Here is an 18,070-nt window from a genome sequence, read left to right on the forward strand (position 1 = left end):
AAACAAATACGTAGGTAAAACATATATGATTTTAGATGGTAGTAAGTTCTATGAAGGAAAAAAAGCAGGAAAGGGGGATGTGAGTGTCAGAGGAAGGCACTGTGGTTTTAAATAGATCAGGGAAGATGTCACTGAAAAGTTGACAGTTAAGTAAAAACTTGAAGGAAGTGAAGTACCAGGTTTGTAGATAACATGAGGAAACAGCAAGTTCAAAGACCCTGTGTGTTCAAGGTAAGGCAAGGAGGCCACTGTGGCTAAAGCTGAGAGTGAAGGGGAGGGAAGAGGTAGGAGATGAGGTCTGAAAGCAAGCAGGAGATCAGATCAGGTAGGGATTTGTAGACCATTTTCATTACTTGTACTCTGGGAAGAAAAGTCACTGGAAGCTACTGGAGTGTTTTACCAAAAGAGTGACATGATTTGACTTACATTTTAAGAAGATCACTTGGACTTCTGTGTTGAGAATAGAATATGGGGAGGAGGTAAAAGAAGGGAAACCAATTGGGAAGCTAATGCAAAAATCCAAGTACCCAAGATGGTGGTGAGAAGTGGCCAGATTCTAGACAAACTGACTGGATTTACTGATGAACCCATTAGAGGCAGGAGAGAAAGGGAAGAGTCAAGTTTAACTGCAAAATGCTTGCCCTAAGAACAAGGAAGCTGCTATTTACTGAGTTGGGAAGGAGGGGCTGGTTTTAGGAGTAAGATCAGTTTAGCTTTACTTTTTCTTTTTATTGTTGTGCTTTAAGTGAAAGTTTACAATTCAAGTTAGTCTCTCATACAAAAACTTATACACTGTTTTGCGACCCTAGTTGTTCTCCCTACACTGTAACAGCACACTCTTTCTTCCTACCCTGCATTTCCCGTGTCCATTCAACCAGCTCCTGACCCTCTCTAACTTCTCTTCTCGCCTCTGGACAGGAGCTGCCCATTTAGTCTCATGTATCTACTTGAGGTAAGAAGCACACTCTTCACGAGTATAAGTTTATGTTCCAAAGTCCAGTCTAATCTTTGTCTGAAGAGTTGGCCACGGGAATGGTTTTAGTTTTGGCCTAACAGATAGTCCCCGGGGCCAAGTCTTCTGGGGTCCCTCTAGTCTCAATCAAACCATTAAGTCTAGTCTTTTTACTAGAATTTGAGTTCTGCACCCTACTTTTCTCCTGCTCTGTCAGGGACTCTCTGTTATGTCCCCTGTCAGGGTGGTCATTGTGGTAGCCGGGCACCATCTAGTTCTTCTGGTCTCAGTTTAGCTTTAGATGTGTTGAGTTTCAGAGGCCTAATCAGATATCTGGGGCCCTACTGACAAAATGGTTAAGAGCTCAGACTGCTAACCAGAAGGCCAGCAGTTCGACTCCACCAGCTGCTCCTTAGAAACCCTATGGGGCAGTTCTACTCTGTCCCATAGGGTCGATACGAGTTGGAATCGACTTGATGGTACACAACAACAAGAACAACATGTAGGCAGTGGGGTATTTGAGTCTGGATTTCAGGGGACAGGTCTGGGCTAGAGATACAAATTTGGGATCCAGCAGCATATAGATAGTATTTAAAGCCGTGAGACTAGATGAGATCATTAAGGGAGAGGGGGTAGATAGAAAGGAGGTTAGGTTCAAAGACTGAGTCCTGAGAAATGTCAAGGTTTAAAAGTCAGGAAAATGACAAGAAAGCAGCAAAGCAAACTAAGAAACCAAGCACTAGATAAGTAATAGATACTTCATAGATAGTAATCTTTCCAAGTCTCAGGCTACCAAATACAACAAAATTATTACAATTGGGCTAGTAATTATCCACTTCAAGTCTTCCATCTCTAATCTCAAGATAATTCTATTCCACTGATGCTTCCTCTGTATAGGATAGTAGGGATTCTTTAGGATTTTTTATATACAAGATCATGTCATCTCAACATATTTTACAACTTCCTTCGTGATTTCTCCTTTGATCCATTGGTTGTTTAGGATTGTGTTGTCTGCTTTCCATTTATTAGTGAATTTCCCAAATCTCCTTCTTTTATTGATTTCTAATTTTATTCCATTGTTGTTAGACAGCATATTTGTATGATTTCAATCCTTATAAATGTATTTAGGCTTGTTTTATGACCTAACATATCGTCTATCCTGAAGAATGTTCTATGTGCACTCAAGAAAAACGTGTATTCTGCTGTTGTCTGGTGGAATATTAGACGTCTGTTACATCTAGTTTGTTTATAGTGTTGTTCAAGGCTTCTATGTTCTTGCTGATCTTCTGCCTAGTTGTTCCATTCATTTTTGAAAGCAAAGTATTGAAGTCTTCAGGTATGGTTGAATTATCTATTTTTCCCTTCAATTCTGTCAGTTTTTGCTTTGTGAATTTTAGGGGTTCCTCTAGTAGGTACATAAATATTTATCATTGTTATGTTCTGATGAAATGATTATTTCATCATTTTAACATATCCTTTTTTTGTCTCTACTATTTTTGTCTTAAAGTGTATTTTATCTAATATTAGTATAGCCACTCCAGCTCTCTTTAGGTTATTATTTGCATGGTGTATCTTTTTTTTCATCCTTTTATTTTAAATTCAGTTGTGTGGTTGAATACAAAGTATGCCTCTTGTAGATGATGCTTATTTATCTAGTCTTTCAATCTCCGCATTTTGACTGGAGTGTTTAATCCATTTACATTTAAAGAAATTATTGATAACATAAGATTTATGTTTGCCACTTTTCTATTTGTTTTCTATATGTCATATCATTATTGTATTATTCCTCCATTACTGCCTTTTTTTATATTAAATATTCTCTAGTATACCATTTAAATTACCTTGTTGTTTCTTTTACTATATTTTGTTGAGTTATTTTTGTACTGGTTGCCCTGGGGATTATAATTAACATCTCAATTTATAACAATATAGTTCAGATTAAGGAGCCCTGGTAGAGCAACGGTTAAGCGCTTGGCTGCTCACCCAAAGGTCAGCTGTTTGAACTCACCAGTGTCTCTGTGGGAGAAAAGAGCTGGCTATCTGCTTCTGTAAAGATTTACAGCCTAGGAGACCCTATGGGGGCAGTTCTACTCTGTCCTATAGGGTCGCTATAAGTAGGAATCAACTTGACGGCAACAACAACAGTTCAGACTAATACCAACTTAATTTCAATAATAACAATAATAAAATTTTACTTCTATTAGCTCCATTCCTTCTCCCCCTTTGTGCTATTATTGTTATAAAAATATCACCCTTATACATTGTATGTCCATCAATGCAGATAACTGTTCCTGCTTTATGTAGTTGTCTTTTGAATCAGATACAAAAATATGAGATACAAACAAAAATACATGAATACACCTACTCCTCCTTATCAACTATCTCATTATCTGACATTTCACATTTATAACAATAGTAAAAAATCTACTATCTATTTTGCACATTAATGAGGTGGTAGGCACGGCAGCAACAGCTGTGGAGCATCCCCTCCCTCCAAGAGAGTCTCTAGGCAGCCTCTGGGAAGCTGGGCCTCACTGCTCTGCACCCTCCACTCCCTCCTGCCAGCGGGGGCACTGTGTCTAGCTGCCACGTGGGGGCAACTTCCTCTGTGGCCACAGCTTCCAGGCAGAGATACGGGTGCCTGTTCCGGGTTTCCAGCTCCTATGTGGCCCGAGGCCCTGCAGCTTAAAATTAGGGTGGGAAAGGAGGAAAGAAAGAGGCATTGGAACGGGTGTTTGGAAGAAATGTGTGCGAGTTTAATGAGATCCCAAAGTGAGCCTAACTGGGCCTGAAGCCTCCGCCTCGGTGGGGCTGGGTGTGAAGCCAGGTTTCCAGCGCCCTTGCAGGAAGCTCTGAGCCTTGGTGACTTGCCAGGCCCAGAGGGCAGAGCAGGCTCCAGAATCATGAACACAGAGCTCGCAGGGATAGAAGTGGAGCTCTGCAAGTGGCTCTGTGAGGGAAGCTCTGACCCAGCACAGGAGGAAGGTGAAGTGGTTAAGGTGTGGGCCCTCTAGTCACACAGTCTGGCTTTATTCAGCTTTATGGTCTCCTCCAAGCCTCCTTCTCTGTAGAGGAATAATCCATACCTGGACTTGGCACAGTGATGAACACATCAGTAAATCCTAGCTGTTATTATTTCTATGATCATAATTTCTAAAAAAAAATCAGACAATTGGATGGTCTATGAACTGAAAAAAATTATTCTCCATTTTCACGTAACGTTGATTTTTGCATAATGAGCTGGTCTTTGGAAACTAACTATGTTGATAAGTGAGGAGTGGGTGTACCGTCTTTTATATTTACCCATGTAGTCACCTTTACCAGTGTCCTCTATTTCTTCATGTGGTTTTGAGTTAATGTCTAGTGTCCTTTCATTTCAGCCTGAAGGACTCCCTTTACTATTTCTTGAAGGGCAGGTCTGCTAGTGATGAATTCTCTCAGTTTTTGTTTATCTGGGAATGTCTTAATTTTCTCTTCAGTTTTGAAGGCTAGTTTTGCTGGATACAGAATACTTGGTTGACAGTCTTTTTTCCTTCACTTTGAATGCCACCACACTGCCTTCTGGCCTCCATGGATTTTGATGAGGAAGTCAGCTTGTTAATCTTACGGAGGATCCCTTGTATGTGATGATTTGTTTTTCTATTGCTGCTTTAAGAACCTTTGCTGTAGGCTTTGATAGTTTGATTATGATGTGTCTACGTGTGGATTTTTTTTTTTTTTTTTAAATTTATCCTGCTTTAAGTTTGTTGAGATTCCTGGATGTATAAATTGTTTTTCATGTTGTGGAATATTTTGGCTAGTATTTCTTCAAATATTCTTTCTTCCCCTTTCTCTCTCTCCTCTTCTTCTGGGACTCATATGCCTTAGAGTGTCCTATAGATCTCTAAGGCTCTGTTCACTTTTCTTCATCTTTTTGGCCTTCTGCTTCTCAGACTAAGTAATCTCAGTTGACATCTGTTTAAATTTGGATTCTTTCTTCTGCCAGTTCAAATCTGCTGTTGAACCCTTCTAGTGAATTTTTCATTTCAGTTGTACTTTTCAACTTCAGAATGTCTATTTAGTTTTTTAAAAACATCTATTTCTTTCCTGATATTCCGTATTTGGTGAGACATCATTCTTATAGTTTCCTTTAGTTCTTTCAACATATTTATAATGGCTAATTTAAAATCTTTAGTGAGTCCAATGTCTGGGCTTCCTCAGGGAGCATTTGTAGTGACTGCTTTTATCCTGTGTATGGGCTAAACTTTCCTATTTCTTTGCATGTCTTATAACTTTTACTGAAAACTAGGCATTTTAATAATATAATGTGGTAACTCTGGAAACCAGGTTCAATCCTCCCAGATTTTTGTTACTGTTTGTTTATTTAAGTGATTTTTCTAAACCTATTCTGTAAAGTTTATATTCTTTATTGTATGTGGCCACTGAAGTGTCTGTTTGGTTACCTTAGCGGTCAGCTAATGATTGGACAGAGACTTCCTCAAATGCCTTGAATCAGTAAGTCTCTCAGGCTTTGCCAAAAGGCTGTGTGTGTGTGTGTGTGTGTGTGTGTTGGGGCACATCTTAAATGCTCCAGGAGGTAGTTTACAACTCTGTTTTAGCCTTTACTTCCTGCTTGTGCAGAGACTCAAATTCATCCTGAGTTGAGAGATACATCCTTTTCAAGTCTTTCCTAGGCATGTGCACATTCCTGCACATGTGCATAGCCTTCTAGATACCTAGAAATACGTCCAAGCTTTTCAAAATCCCCTATGAACATCTTAACATCATGATAAACGAGGAAAGGCTGAAGTTGTCAAGGATTTCTTCTGCTGCAAAAGACCTCTTTAAAGTGTTAAAAAGCAAAGATGTCACTTTAAGGACTAAGGTGCACCTGACCCAAACCATTGTATTTTCTATCATCTTACACATGTGAAAAAGCTGGATAGTGAATAAGGAAGACCGAAGAAGCATTGATGCTTTTGAATTATGGTGTTGGCAAAGAATACTGAATATACCATGGACTGCCAGAAGAATGAAGAAATCTGTCTTGGAAGAAGTACTGCCAGAATGCTCATTAGAAACAAGGGCGGCAAGAATTCGTCTCACATGTTGGACATGTTATCAGGAGGAACCAGTCCCTGTGAGGGACATCATGCTTGGTAGAGGGTCAGGGAAAAAGAGGAAGACCCTCAGTGAGATGGATTGACACAGCGGCTTCAACAATGTGCTCAAATGTAATGACTGTGAGGATGGCAGAGGACTGGGCAGTGTTTCGTTCTGTTGTACACAGGGTAGCTATGAGTCAGAACTGACACGATGGCACCTTACAATAACAACAACGTAAACAACTTGTTTCCCAGATTTTCCTATTAAGTTGTTGGCCCACCTCATTTCCTCAAGTGGTATGGCTTTCTCAGGCCACTGTGATGTTAAATAATTGCTGCTGGCTTTTTTTTTCCCCCCAACAAATGCCCTGGGGATAGGGTTTCTCAGTGAGTGAACTCCGATAGCTCTAATAAGGATAAACTCTGTAAATGAGGCTTTTCCAATGAGCCAGATAGGTCGAAGAGTGACAATTCTCCAGCACTGGGGCTTTTGGGGTACTCCGAATTCATTATGCTTTCTCTAGTGGCTGCTACACTGCTGGTTTCCTAGCTACCATGGCTGTGAAGCTGCTGGTTTTCAAGGCTACTGAAGACCTGGGGAGAGGGAGATAGTAACAGGCAAATTAATACACCACGTAATTCATTATTCTTACTGAGATTAAGCCATTTTTGTTGAATAAACTTTCCTCAGATTGTTGTAAGACTTTGGCTAAGTTTCCAGAGTTCTGAAAAAAAGGATTTTGACAATTTTGCCACTGTTCTTGTTGCTTCTATGGAGAAGCAGATTTTCAAAGGTCCTTACTGTGCCATTCCAAAAGTGCTTCCCTCTGTGACTTGATTTTGGAATTTAACTTCGGTCTTGGAAATTCATTATGTCATATCTAAGTCTGTTTTATTCTTTTAAATGGCTGTGAAGAAAAAAAGTTTGTAGCACTCCTGAATAAACATTGGGTTGTTTCCATTTTTGCCTTTACAAACACAACTGCAATAAACATTCTAGGGATGTACATTTCTAGGTACAGTTGGCTATTTTATAGGGTAGATTTATATAAGTGGAAATGCTATGTCCAATTGTATGTGCACTTTAAATGGAGATAAATGGTTCAAATTGCCTTCTTCTAGAGTTTTAACAACATAAATCCACCAAGAGACTGGAAGAATTCTCATTGCCCTGCATCTTTGCAAAGACTGTATATATTTTATATATACATGAATATGTATGCATATCTATAGATGAATATTCACATATAAATGTAAACATAACAATATGATATAGTATTATACATCTATTTATTTGGTTAATCGGATGGAGTGGGAACTTCATTATGTTAACTTGAAGTTTCCAGATAACTAGTGAGGCTGAATACCTTTAAACACATTTATAGGCTATTTTAAGGTCTTATGTGAATTGTCTCTGCTGATTTTACTTTTTAAAACTGATTTATGGGAGTTCCTTCTAACTTCTGGAAATTAGCCCTTTGTGTGTGTGTATGTTGTCGTTAGTTGCCATTGAGTTGGCTCTGAGTTGTGGTGACCCCATGTACAACAGAACGAAACGCTGCCTAGTCTTCTATCTTCATGATCATTGGTATGCTCAAGAACACTGTTGGAGCTACTGTGTACTGAGTGCCTTCCAACCTAGGGAGTTCATCTTCCAGCACTATACTGGACAATATTCTATTGGGATCCATAGAGTTTTCATTGGCTAATTTTTGGAAGTAGATTGCCAGGTCTGTCTTCCTAGTCTGCCTTAGTCTGGATGCTCCACTGAAACCTGTCTACCATGGGTGACCTTGCTAGTATTTGAAATACTGGTGACATAGCTTCAAGTATCACAGCAACTTGCAAGCCACCACATAAGACAAACTGACAGACAGATGGTAAACATAAATATATGTATTTCTCTTGCTCTATAGCCTGTCTTTTAATTTTGCTTACAGTTTAAATTTTTATTTTGTACTATTTGTCAATTTGTCTACTATTTCCTTTATAGTCTCTGGGTTTAGGGTCCTGCTTAGGAAGATATTTCTCACCCTAAGATGATACAGTCACATTTAGATATTCATTATAAACCTAGGTTTTTTGCCAGACAAACTGGAACAGAAGAGAACAGAAGCCTCCCTGAGACTACTGTTCTGAGACACTCTTTAAACCCAGAACTAAATCTATCCCGAGATCATCCTTCAGCGAAATAGCAGAATGGCACACAAAATAAAGGATATTACCCATAAGATTTGTCCTCTACTTAAAAACCATAAGTATGAGACCAAAAGGTCAACAATTTCTCAAAAGCAAAAGTGAGAAGACAAAGGGGCAGGAAAACTAGAGGACTGGAGATGGAACAAAGAGAACACAAAGAGAATGTTGACACATTGTGATAAATGTAACTAATGTCACTGAACAATTTGTGTGGAAATTGTCAAATGGGAACCTAAGTTGTTGTGTAAACTTTCACCAAAAACTCAATTAAAAAAAAAAAAAAAGATAAACCTAGGTTTTTCTTTTTTCTTTCATGCATATTGTCTTACTGCTCTACAGAACTCTAATTCTTAAACCGTAACTTACATTGCCTCAAGGTGGTGGCAGATATAGATAAAACAAAACAAGTGTTTCTCAGTTTTGAGTTTCAAATGACTTTTTAAAGTCCACAGAACAAAAGATACATCTTAGAAGCCAATGTATTTTTATTCATGAGAACATGGTTTTTCACAAAATGAAGTGGAAAAATTTCCATCCATTTATATAACAGTATTTATCTGTTCTTTCAAAGTCTGGATGTACCCACCTATAAAACTCTCCTGGGGTGGTGATTTTTAAAAGGCATTACTTACTATGATGACCTTTCTGGACTTTTTTCCTACATTCATTCCTCTATTAAGGTTTTCTACCTCTTTTTGGGGATGGGACAATTTTGGTAATTCATACCTTCCTAAAAAAGACGTGTACCTGGTGGGCAGATTAATGGCCCATGCCCTTATCTCTGGAACCAGTGAATATGTCACCTTCTATGGCAAAAGAGACTTTGCAGATGTGATTAAAGTGAAAGACCCTGGAATGGGGAGAATATCCAGGTGAGCTAACCTAATCACACGAGTCCTTAAAAGTTGAAGAGAAAGGTAGAAGTGTGAGTCAGAGACATGAAACAGAAAACCAAGAAATCTGAAGCAGGGGAGGGACTTGACCTGGTATTGCTAGCTTTGAAGATGGAGGAAGGGGGTCATGAATAAAGAACGTGGGCATCCTCTAGAAGCTGGGGACAGTCCTCAGCTGAGAGCCAGTAAGGAAATGTGGATGTTGGTCCTATAGCTGCAGGAACTGAACTCTGCCAACAACCTGAATTGGCAAAGAAACATTCTCCCCTAAAGTCTCTAGAAAGGAACACAGCCCTGTTGACACCTTGGTTTTAGCTTAGTAAGACTTGCAGTCACACTTCTGACTTACAGAACTGTAAAATAATAAATTTGTATTGTTTGAGTTTACATGTTTAGTTACATTGGAATTCTTATTTTGTGTGTATTAAGAGTTTTTTTTTTCTCATTTGTTCTTGATCAGACTTGCTGAATGTGCGATTATTTCATTGTTTTTAAAGAATCACCTTTTAGTTTCATTGACCTACTCTGTTATTTTATATACCGTTAATCTTTTTAAAAATCCTTATTCATTCCTTTATTGTACTTGATGTTTATTTTTATGTTCTTTTTCTATCTTCTTAAACTGTATGTTTAGACCATTTATTTTCTGGTATTTCCTATTTTCTACTGTTTGCATTTCCTCTGAGGATCATTTTGTCTCTGTCTTTCAGGGCTTTGATATATGGTGCTCTCATCATCACTGGCTTCTAAAAAGTTTAATTTTGGCCTTTGATTTCCTCATTAATTCAACAGTTACTTAGAAGGGTGAGTTTACAAGTGGAGCAATATGTGTATGTATAAAATAAATAAATATTTGGGTGGGGAGTAGCAGTCCTGTTGGCCGACCTCAGATTTTGTATGTCCCCAAATGTCTATAAATCTTCTCATTTTAATGCCAGTTTGACTGAGAGTAAGATTCTACTTCAAAACAATTTTTCGTTCAGAACTTTGAAAATAAACTCAAATGTCTTCCCGTCCTCAGTTTTACCAGTGAGCAGTTTGATGTCAATCTGATGATTATCTTATAAACAAATCTCTTTTTTTTTTGTTCTCTCTGGAAGCTTTTAGGATTTTCTCTTCATCCTTGAAGTTCTGTAAGTTTCCCAAGGGGCTTCTAGGGATGGGTCTTTTTACTGTCATGTGACTTGCTGGGTTTTTTTTTCAATTTTCAGGCCAATAACTTTCTTTAGCTCTGGGAAATTTTCTTTATTATTCCTTTGATTATTATACTCTAGTTATGATCTCTAGACTCTCAATATTTGACAGTATAGTTCAAATTCTGAGTTAATCTGCCATTCCAGGTAGAATCATTTAAATTTTATTATACTCCTAGAAAAAGTTAGAATTTTGTGAGCTATTAAAACTTCTTTTCACTTTCTTCCAAAATTAATGTGTTGCTGAAAAAATGGTTGTGAGCAGTTTTATATATATATATATATATATATGTCTTGTGAAATTTTAGTTGTAATTTTTCCATTAAAAAAAGTATAACATTAAAAAAAACTTAATTATTATCCAAGTTTGAATAAATCAACTGTTTCCATGTTGAAATTATAATAAATCCAAGAAATCTTTTCTCTAATTCTGGATTTATCTGTATGACGGCTAAATAGTACTCATTTTTTTCCCTCCTGCCTTCCCTATATACATGCATACTTCCCTAGTTGATCTACTCAAAGAAGAAATCAGAAAATTAGAATATACTACAGCCACGTGATATCTGCAAAATGTTAGTCCATGTACATATTTGGACCTTTACACATACTATCTCATTATATCTTAATGACATTGTGATGTGGTTACATGTAAGAAAATTGAGGCCCAGAGAGGTTAATTAACTTGCCCAAGGACATGCAGTTATGCATATAGCTAGCAACATCATCAGTTAAACCCAGTTTTTTCTGAACTTAAAGGTTATGCCAACACACATTATTATATTGCAGAGGGAAACTCCAATGAGCCATTAATTCAAAATGGAAGGAAAAAAAAAAAAAGATTTGGGGAATAGGCTCACCTACATAATTTTTAAGGTAAATATATTCTGAGATGGCTTTTTTTAGAAACAGAAAATAGCTGACGGTCAGGCCTCTTATATTCAATTACAAGTGCTCCTGGCTGCATTACAAAGGCCAAATTTCACTGAGGACAGGGACTGTGGTCATTACTGGCTCTGCTTTTGGGAAAAGCTAGCACAGGGGCTGGTAAGTTGTGGGACTACAATAAAGGTCAGCCAGTGTTGAGTCAGAATCAACTCAGCGGTGACTGGGTTGGTTTTTTGGGGTTTTGATGTTTAATTTGGAATAGCCTAAGAGAACTGTGTAAGTCAGAGCTGCCCAACAGAAATATAATATGAGCCACATACATAATTTTTAATTTTCTAGTATCCACATTTTTTAAGTAAAAAAAGATATTAATTTTAATAATATATTTTATTTAACCCAATATATTTAAATTATTACCATAATGTATATTATCATTACAGCATGTACTTACCAGTAAAGAATACTAAGATTTTTATATTACTTTTTTCATAACCAAATCTTCAAATTCCAGTGCACATTTTATATTCACGGCACACAGTTTAAGTGCTCATAAACCCATGTGGCTAGGGGATAATACACTGGACAGCACAGGTATAAACCACTTAATGGTTTAAATTTCCAAACTTTCTTTACAACACGCAGGCTATTATTACATTCAAGTAATTATCAACAAAATACGGTATCGATGTGCCTAGGAGAAATGTTTAGAACACCTGCTTTAATAAATTAGCTTATCAATTATTTATTGTGAACATACAATTTAGAAAGAATGTGAAAGCAATCTGTTCCCTTGAGGGGCAGCAACACCCACAAGTTTCTTTTGCAGCTATTATTCTACTTAGCAAACAATTTTTTCAGGGAAAATGCTAAAAAAAGTCAGCTATAGTTGAATTCATCTTTGAATTAACAAATTCTAAATTAGTAGTACATTTATAAAGTACTCTGTCTACATCTCACATACATAAAAAATAAAAAAGCCCAACAACCCCGTAAAAATACATTTCTCCTCAATTATAGAAATTAGCTTACTAACATCTTCGTGTCCTTTGGGAATTCAAACATTGAGACCATTGTCTAATGGAGGCACTGGTATGTGTTTCCTAAGGGGATGATGCAGTATCTCCCCTGGAGACCTGTCACAGCAGTGCAGGCACCCGTCCATCCCCCCACCCCACACTGAGGTTGGAGTAGTCTTGCCTTGAGACAGAAGGAAGGGCTTTCAGACTTTCCTGCCTTGTTCATGTCTAGCCCACATAAACATGACATTCGTATGGCACACTGGGGTAAAACGAAGAGGTATTCCATCACCCAGGCCTTGCCTGCACCGTTCCGGAGTTGAAGGGTCCGTAGCCTCAAGAAGCTAGTAACCCATAAGCTGCACAGTGGTTCGGAAGCTCTGTAAGACTTTTTAAGGTTCTGACTGCTTGGAACATGTTCAAAGTTTCTTGTGTTGCACTAAAATTTAAAGCCGATTTTTAGAGGCACAGTCTTAAACACGCTGCCATAGCCGTGCCCAGATGGCCCCTTCAGCATGGAGGCACTCATTCCCCAGCTCCTGGGAGTGTTGGTTGCCGATGGCTGTCTTGAGTTCCTCTCCGGAAACTGCCCTTAGCTGAAGACACCTGCCTTGCCCATGGTCATGCCCCCAGGAGGAAGGGATTTAGGGTAGTGGGAATAAAAGCCTTAAGGCCTGACGCTCTGAAGGGCCATTCCAGCCCCTGAGGGTCTAGCATCAGCTGCAGGGCACTCCCACTCCTCCCTCTGCCCAGTGCTGCTTCTTTCACTCCCCAACAAACTTCCGACAGCAAATCTGTCTGTTTCTCAGGAATCCCGACCCAAGACAATTATTTAAAATTATTTTGTATTATAAAATATACTGAATGTACAAAAATAAAGGCCTCTGCTCAAGCCCCCTCAGGCATGCATGCAGTCTTCCACTCATAACCAAACTTTGGGGAACAAGCCCTCTGCAGATTGAACCTACAATCCACGGTGACAAAAGCAAACACAAGTATACACTACACTACTCTGTGAGCACTGTAGAGGGAGCAGCTATTCCTGTCTCAGGCAATTCAAGGAGATGGAGGCTAAATCTTCAAATCTGAAGAGTGGAGGGGGCGTGGCTCAGGGAGGGTCATTTCTGGCAAAGGACACAGTATTTACAAAGGCACTTAAACTACTGGGCGCATCCAGCTGATTCAGATCTGATTAAAACCTCTAGAGCTCCCTGCCACCCACATGTAATCGAAAATGACACCAATGCCAAAGTGCGAATAAGATTAAGGAAGTCCAACAGGGTGCTTCTTTTTCATTTGATGACTATTTCTATTTTGTGGCGAAGGGAGAAGGTCAAATACTGAATTCTTTCTAAAAGTTGCTACTGCTCTCAACATAAATCCCATAGTCCCCCTCCTGGGCATCCAGCCCTGGGGAGTGGGGCTGCGAGAGGGAAGATAAGACTGTGAAAATAGGGCCAGCAAGATTGAGAAGAGCCCCTTGTTCTCCTGCTAAGGAGTCTGACCTTTATCTTGTCAGGAAATGACAGGACTTACTGCAGGATTTTAAACAGAGAATTAGCAGGAGGATTACAAGGGGTTGGGCTGAGTGAGGCAGCTGTTGCATCGGCTGGGCAAGAGATTATAAAGGCTTAAACTAAGGCTGTGGTGGTAGATTTGAGAGGTGTTTTACAAGGTAGAATTCCTCAAGCCAAGCCCTACTGGGTTAGACACGCTTAGGTTTGAGTCTGAGCTCAGCTGATATCTAGTTGTACAGTCTTGAGCAAGTCACTGATCCTTCCTAAACCTCAGTCCTCATATCCCACACCTGAGGATATAATGACATCTACTTCACAAAGTTGCTGTGTGTTTTACGTAAGATAATGTGTGTAAAACGCTTAGCAAAGTTTGCCAGGCATATCCTAAGTTCTCAGTAGATTTAAGCCATTACTAGCACAGTAATGACTCCCAAATCTAGGGCAGGTGGTTTGAAATGCAGCACTCTGAGTTATAGACTTGCTGGTCCACCCCTGTTAAGAAGTATTCTTACATAGGCTGTACTTCCAGTGACCTCCCATAGACTTCAGCTAACTGGCTGGAAGCACAGGACCACCATACATGCCCCATATAAGGCAGCCCAGTGGAGGGGCTGAAATCCAGGCCATACTCTGCTTGGTAAGTTGTATGCCCTGGTATGAGCTGTGCCTATCTGTAAGAAGGGGTACATTTTTTGAAACTGCACAAAGGTACTGTTTGGACTAGGTATGGCCATGTCTAGATATAGTATATCCTTCCAACATTCTCTTCCCCTCTCTAAATTATTCAATAGCTGTTTTGTGCACCATGCACTCCATGTCAATGGTGATTATTTGCTAACAGCACAATTGACTGAATGAACTTCATGAAGGGAAGGCATTAGTGAGGAGCCCTGACCACAGAATGACTAGGAAGAAGAAAAGTAGGAAGGGGAAATCATTTTTATTAAGCTCCTACTATTTGAATCTACCAGCTGCTCCTTGGAAACCCTATGGGGCAGTTCTACTCTGTTATACAGGGTCGCTATGAGTTGGAATTGACTAGATGGCAACAGGTTTGGTTTTTTGTTTTTTTATGCCCCATGGGAGGAGCCCTGGTGGTGCAGTGGTTAAAGCAATCAACTGCGAACTGAAAGGTTGGCGGTTCACAACCATCAGTGGCTCTGCAGGGGAAAGATGTGGCAGTCAGCTTCCACAGAGATTTACAGCCTTGGAAACTGTATGGGGTCGCTATGTGTTGGAATCGGCTCGACGGCAGTGGGTATGCCCCATGGATAGTATTTTCATGGGTTTTCTCTCATTAAACTCAACAGGAAGTAAGAACAGTTCCTGAATGGGTGGGCAGAACCCCAATAGACCTGAGACCAGTTGAGGAGGGTGGAGACTGGAGTCAAGCCTGGGTTTAAATCCTGATCAAGAGGCTAGGAAGCTTGGGGGATCTTGGTGGGGAGGTACAGCCCAGAGGAGGAAACAGGAAAAAGCCTAGGACCCCCAGTATTGTGGCCACAGAGAGGGGATCATCTTGGCTCTACAGAGTGACTCAAGCGGCAGGAGAAAATTGGAGGGCATCTGGTAACCTTTTGTTCCCTCACTGACTGCATTGACAGATAGCAAGAGGGCTGATGTCTGCTCATTAAAGACACGCAAACATCATCGCTGGTGCCAGGAGAGAGCGACTGGAAACAGGTAGTACCTGAAACCTCTGGAACACACCTGCTCTAGTTTAATGATGGAAATCAAGCACTACTGGATCTGGCAGTTGCATGCAGACATATGCTTTTAGAATATCAGAAATATTTACAAAAGAAAAGATAGAGGTGTTTAGTGAGCTCCTTCATAATTTGATTCTGAAAACCAGAAGGGTGTTTGAGGAGAGCACGCCAGCACCCCTGAGCAGGTAGTACTCTAGACCCCTTACTGTGGGCCAGGTACTGAGGTACCTTCCTACAATAAACCTTGTAATAGTGGCTCATATTCTCTCTTTACAGATGAGAGGTTAAGTAATCTCCCCAGGTTATCCAGGCAAACAGTAACGGAGCCAGGATTTAAACCCAGGCTCAACTCCAGAGCCATGCTCGGCACAGCCGCACCACTGTGCATCCTAATAATGTCTACGCCAAGTGGGTTGTAGTAAACGTAATGTAAAATTGGATTTAAAAAAAAAAACAAATGGTACGAGGCCTTTCAAAAGTGCAGATTCTGACCTTGTTTTCAGTCCAATATTAACTCACTTATTCAATATTTTTTGGAATAGGTGTTCCACAAAAATGCATTTTCTAGCTAATTGATGCTTCCTGAAATTCATTTTACATTATCACATATTTATCTGCATTCTTAAAGTGATTATACTAACATAATGGAACTATTTGTTCTGTTTCAGGAATATCACTTCCCAGCAACAACCAGAGTGATCATGGTAGTGTTGTCCACAAAGACCACCATTTCTTTGTTTTTCCTCCAGTCTCTTCCCTCACTCCTGTGCAAAGGAGCTGTCAATATTTTCTGTCATTACTATGTTCCACTCCAGTTAACTGGACCTCCCTCTCTCTTTGCTCTGCCAATTTGCTGCCTGTCCTCTGCTCAGGGTCATTTCTACCGTGCCTTGCTCAGTGTCTTGAAGGTCCAGGTGGAAAGTCATCTCCAGATGACTGAGGTGCTGTCACACCAACGTGACTCCCAGGCTACCACTCAGTTTAATGTTTATTTTTTCTTCCTTGAAGTTACCATAAGAAATTTAACAATGGCTACTCTTGGGAAATGGGCTGGCAGAAAGAGGTGACAGAGAGAGGGAATTTTTTTTTTTTTCCATTTTTAAATTAAGGGCTTTAATTGGGAGTGTCTAGTATTATAAATGTTTTAAGAGTATCATCAGTGGTTATCTGGGTTGGGAGATTTTTGATCCCTTTTCCACTTCTTATATTAAAAAAAAATCCTGATAAATGTTATATAATGATACATTGTATATGTATAATGTGTACATATGTTCATAGACATAATATAAACACATACACACATAAATTTTAGAAATGCCTATGGCAACAACTTAAAAAATTCTAAATTTCTTTTCTAATGGTTCATTAGATGATGATACTTATATACTTCCATTTCTTTCAAAGAAATTCTAAATTCTCTTTAGAAATAATGTGTGTATGTGTGTGTACACACATATTTTAAAGCTTTTGGTTTGTTAATAATTCCTAAATATCTCTTGAAAAAGGTTTCTAGGGGTAGGTATGCATTTTACCCAAAAATAATTCCAAAGAAATCCATTGGGCTAAGTATTCATAAAGTAAATTATGCTGTGGCATTTTTTTGTGATTGCAACCTACACTGAGAGACACAAAATGGAACTTCCAAAAAAATTGTTTGTCCTTTAAGTTTACAGTTCAAGTTAGTTTCTCATACAGAAATTTATACACACATTGTTATGTGATTTATGTGATCCTAGTTGCTCTCCCTATAATGCGACAGCACACTCCTCCTTTCTACCCCGGATTTCTCATGTCCATTCAACCAGCTCCTATCCGTTTTTGCCTTCTCATCTCACCTCCGGACAGGAGCTGCCCATTTAGTCTTATGTATCTACTTGAGCTAAGAAGCACTCTCTTCACGAGTATCATTTTATGTCTTATAGTCCAGTCTAATCTATGTCTGAAGAGTTGGCTTCAGGAATGGTTCCAATTCTGGGCTAAAAGAGAGTCCAGGGGCCATGTCTTCTGGGGTCCCTCCAGTCTCAGTCAGTATTAAGTCTGGTCTTTTTACTAGAATTTGAGACTTGCACCCTACTTTTCTCCTGCTCCATCAGGGACTCTCTGTTGTATTCCCTGTCAGGGTGGTCATTGGTGGTAGCCAGGCACCATCTAGTTCTTCTGGTCTCAAGCTGAGAGAGTCTCTGGTTTATGTGGCCCTTTCTGTCTCTTGGGCTAATATTTTCCTTGTGTCTTTGGTGTTCTTCATTCTCCTTTCCTCCAGGTGCGCTGGGACCAACTGATGGATCTTAGACAGGTGCTCATTAGCTTTAAAGACCCCAGACACCATTCACCAAAATGGGATGCAGAACATATTCTTAATAAACTGTTACGTCAATTAACCTAGATGTTCCCTGAAGCCATGGTCCCCAGACCCCAGCCCCTGCACTCTGTCCCTGGAAGTGTTTGGTTGTATTCAGGAAACTTATTAGCTTTTGGTTTAGTCCAGTTGTGCCAACTTCCCTTGCATTGTGTGTTGTCCTTGCCTTCACCTAAGGTAATTCTTATCTACTATCTAGTTAGTGAATACCCTTCTCCCCCCTCCCCACACTCATAACCATCAAAGAATGTTTTCTTCTCTGT

The 18,070-nt window shown here is 39.5% G+C and overlaps 1 protein-coding gene across 15 annotated transcripts in view; it reads right to left on the reverse strand.

The window, feature by feature from the left end:
• The window catches only part of TBC1D5 (TBC1 domain family member 5), a 657,932-nt gene that overhangs the window by 84,768 nt on the left and 555,094 nt on the right, over positions 1–18,070 (reverse strand). The gene's annotated exons all lie outside the window — the stretch shown is intronic.

Source organism: Trichechus manatus, unplaced genomic scaffold (genome assembly GCF_000243295.1).
Source record: "Trichechus manatus latirostris isolate Lorelei unplaced genomic scaffold, TriManLat1.0 scaffold00136, whole genome shotgun sequence".
Taxonomy (NCBI): Eukaryota; Metazoa; Chordata; class Mammalia; order Sirenia; family Trichechidae; genus Trichechus; species Trichechus manatus.